Here is a 4,781-nt window from a genome sequence, read left to right on the forward strand (position 1 = left end):
ATTTGGCTACATTAGCATATGCAACATAGGTTGCACTCAAAAGCCCTTAGACACAGGGAACAAACTTAAACTCAGTTGATTGTATAAAGGTGGTGTTAATTGTTTTTTTTTTTTTTACAAAAACATTTTACAAACATTTCAAAATATTTATGAAAACCTTTTCTTTTTACAAAACAAATTTTGTAGTGAGTTGATCTGATGGTTCTTATAATGTAATGTTAAATATTGGTCCCTAAGGCCTGATTGCCTCCAGGAAAGAGAGAATCTGCACATACAGTATGACAATTCTCCTTAATTTAAAACTATTGGTTAAATAAAGATACTGATAGTCAATAGCTAGGCAGAAGAGACATGGATGTGATTTGGGATTCCTGGCTTTGGGCCAGAGGAGACTATGAAGAGGAGAAAAAGCTGGAGAGAGGAGAAGATACAATAGGGTAAGAATCTTAAAATAATAGCCATGAGGGCTGGCTAATTGGAGCTAAGAACAGCCCTAACAAAGCATGGCATATCACATAGTAGGGTTATTGGCAAGGAAATAGACATAATAGCATAGAGGATAGATATCTGCTCAGCACTAGTGCTGACAAAGGCTTATCATAAATACAAAAGTTGTAGGCATCTTTTACTTGGGAACTGAATATTCAAAGGCAGGGTCGAAGCCCTTGATTGAGATTAAATTTATTTTTCCACAATTGTTTTTACAAAAAATTTCCTTATCTAATATCATGCCAGGAAGAAGATGATTAATTTTTTATTTCTGTAAATTTGGCCACTCAAGATTCCTGTTTGGTGCTTGCTCTTTTCTGAGTTCCAGAAGTCTATAAAGAGTATATTGACACCACTGAGTATTCTTGGACATAGACATATTTTAGCTATAATTTGTTGTCCACAGGTGTAGATATAGGGTAGATTCTTTGATTCCATATTTTTGTGGCTCATTCCTCTTCCTTGCAGAATAACACATGTGGTGTTTTTCAATAATACAATAAGTAAATAAAATGAAAAAATGCTGTGTGTTACTACACTGGGCTTATTATTTATTTCTTGAGACGAGGAATTACTACTTAGCTCTTGCTGGCCTTGAACTTGTTATCTCTTGGTTGTAGCCTCAAAAGTTCTTATTTTAAAGTACCTTTGTTGTAAGTTTTTTAGATAAGATTGTTTTCAATTTGATTAAAACACATTATCAAAGGGCTCTTTTATTAAAACACATTATCAAGTGTCTTAGTATCTGGAATATATTAAAGTTTTAGAAGTGTGCTTAAACTTCAAGTTGTGGTCAGAGGCTTATGGGAGACACCCATGTATATGACTTATGTATTCATACATTGTCACACACAGGAAAATGAATATTGATTTATGGAACCAAATGAGTTTCAGGCACTCTTAGATTTTTTTTGTGATAAATATTTTTTACTGAATATTTTATTGATTTACATTTCAAATGTTATGTTTATGTACAGAACATGCTTTGGCTTGAGAATTAGAAAACTATACCCTGGTTCCAGCAGCATTTTTGAGTTATTGAATAGTGTGGGCAGGTCAATCTCTTTGACTTTTATTCACTTCACCTACAATAGAAAGTCTTTGAGGTAAGTACAGAATTTGAATTTCTGTTTTTAAAATACGTGTATTAAATGTGTTCTTTGCCATATATATATATACATATACATATATATATATATATATATATATATATATATATATATATATATGACATTCTGATTAATGTCAGCTTGACACTGTCTGAACAACCCCAGTCCCTTTCAGCACACCTTCCTTTCTACAAGACTCTTTCCTCAGTTCAAGTTTTTCATTTTGCGTTGTATCTTGCTGAGTTTAACCAGAGCCATCTGTATGATGATGGGTTTAGAGGTATGCATTGGAGCCTGGTGGGTACTAACTGAAGTCATACCTGCTCCTCTCCAAGGATTCATCAATAGCCAATAGTTATGAGTGCCATAGTTCCACAGGGAGGGGTAAGGCCCTATGAGCCCCTCCCAGATCTGTGGTTGCCTGTTGACAGGCCCAATCTTATGCAGGCATATTGTAGGCAGCTACAACTGCTGTGAGAACATGATTGCATTGGTTGTGTCATGCTCAGAAGATAGCAATTCCAAGCCCTTCTTCCCATCTCTGGATCTTACATTTGTCTCTCCTCTTCTGCTGTATCCCCCAAGCTTTGAAAGCTTCCTTTAAGCAATGTCTGCCCAGGTCACCTGTCTATTGATTAGACTAGTTTTTCTTTCAAGGGGATTAGGTTTCTTTAGTTCTTTTTATATTTTAGCTATTAATCTAGCTGGACGAATAACTGACAAATAGTCATCTTCTGTTTTGTAGGCTGATTTTATTTCTTCTGATAATTGCTTTCTTTTCTATGTAGAAGTTTTTTAGTTTGATGCAGTTCAATTTGTCAATTCTTATTATTACTTCCTGAGCAAATGGAGTTCTGTTCATGAGGTCATTGCATGCACATTTATCTTTAAATGTTTCCTGTATGTTTTCTTCTAGTAGTTTCAAAGTTTCATTAAGATTTTTGATCCATTTTAAAAAGAACTAGCATAATTAAGTTTATGTTGGGCTTAACTGTATCATTTTCATACATGTATGTAATGTACTGTGTGAGTTTTTGTTAACTTGCCACAAACTAAAGTTATCTAGAAAGAGGGAGTTTCAGTTGAAGAATTGCCTCCATTGCATTGGCCTATAGACTTGTATGCAGGCATTATCTTGCATAATGAATGCTGAGGAAGGCCCAGCCTACTGTGAGTGGTGCTTCACTTAGACAGGAGGTCTTGGGTTATATAAGAAAGCAAGCTGAACAAGCCATGGAGAGCAAGCCAAGGTGGAGGATTCCTCCATGGTCTCTGATTCAGTTCTTGTCTCAGGAGCCTTAGTCTCCTGCCAAAGCTTCCCTTGATGATGGACTGTATGTAATCTGTAAGCCAAACAATCCCGTTTCCCCTTCAGGTTTCTTTTGACTAGTGTTTTGTCACAGCAACAGCCAAGTAAACTAGGATATAAATTGGTACAGGAGAATAAGATATTACTGTGATGAACTTGAATATGGTGGTTTGGGAAAAGACTATGGCAGGATTTTGCATTTTTTAGCTATAAAAGGCCAATAATGCTCACAAAAGGTTGGAAGCAGTATAGACAATGGAGGCCTGGCTTATGAAGTTTCAGACTGAAGCACAGATTATCAGGACTGTTTATGTGATATTTTGGATTAAGAATTTGTGGAAATTAAAGCTTTGTTACTAAGGAAGTTGACGCTGGTTAGCTGGGGCTGAAGAATCAGCTGTGATTATGAGACCAGCATCTCTGGGGTGAACTCTTCTGGAAAGTATTTTTTCGGAGTCAGCACACAAAATCCATTGTCCCAAGGGGGCCACAGCTGCACATCAAGCTGGCTACATAACTCGGTAAATAATGTATAAGACTCTCCCAGATGCTAGTGGGTTTGAAGGAGGATAGGAATTATTTGGCTTATAAGTCACCCAGTCCATCATCAAGGGAACTCAAAGCATTTACCTGGAGGAGAGAAGCAGAGACCATGGAGGACTACTCCTTACAGACTTGCTCTCTGTGGCTTACTCATCTTACTTTCTTGTACAACCTAGGAACCATGCCCTGTGGTAGCACCACCCATACTGGGCTGAGCCATGTCGTGTCATGTCATGTCATGTCATGTCATGTCATATCAGTCAGATGCCCTACACACTTATAGGCAATCCACTGGAAGTAGTTTCTCAATTGAGATTCCTTCTTCCCAGATGACTGTAGTAGTTCTATCAAGTTGACAGAAAACAACCAGCACATGTACTTTATGCATATTTTCCCCATTGTTGTCCTCCTTTTGCTGCTCCTTCCTCCTGGCACTGATCTTCTTCTTTCTAAATAGTTCTCTGAGCACTATTGCATTACCATCTTCCCCTAAATTTGGAATTTTCTGGTACAATGTCATTGAATAGGTTTTCTGTGTCTACAGTTAACATCTCAGCTCCCACCCAGAGACTACAATGAGGTAGGCACTCTGAGATGTGGGGAATGACAAAATGGATTTCTTCTTTGATTCTGTCATTTCACACAGGAAAACTCATTGTCATATCAAATCTCACCACTGGACTTAAGGCTTAGGAGAACTTTGGGCATATCTGAGGCTGCGACCGACAATCTGCTTTCAACATGGATGCCTAGCTTATGTTATATTTGTGGCTTTGGCTTTATCTTTTCACCAGGCAACTTTGAACTGTTTCCTACTTCCCTTTGCATAACCTTTCTGTTTGCCATGCTTTAAGCTGTCATGTGACCTCATTTGAGTTTCAGTCTTCTCTTTCTCATTCGAGTAATATTTGTCATCTGTTGTTCTGACTCTTCTAATTATGGAGAATGTAATGGAACGAATATGCAGCTTTTTAGAACATGACCCAGGAGTCTTTTAAGTTTTGACTCAATGTCTCCCCTCCATTGTAATAGTAACCTTTCAACATTTTGCGCATCTTGACCTTTCCAGAGATGGGAAAATCTAAGTGTCTTTAACTCCCAAAGACTCTGCTCAGATCTTCTCAAGATGGCTCTTGAAACACAGTTCTAAGTTGGGAAGAGAGAAGCTCCCTGCTGCCAATGTGCTATGCAGGTTACAGGTCTCCTGTTTGCTTACACTGAGACTCTGGGGTTTCAGTTGCTTTTCTTGAGTCTCCTTCCTTTCTCTTCTCTTCTCTTCTCTTCTCTTCTCTTCTCTTCTCTTCTCTTCTCTTCTCTTCTCTTCTCTTCTC

The sequence above is a fragment of the Grammomys surdaster genome, unplaced genomic scaffold (assembly GCF_004785775.1).
Source record: "Grammomys surdaster isolate TR1022 unplaced genomic scaffold, NIH_TR_1.0 124938, whole genome shotgun sequence".
Lineage (NCBI taxonomy): Eukaryota > Metazoa > Chordata > Mammalia > Rodentia > Muridae > Grammomys > Grammomys surdaster.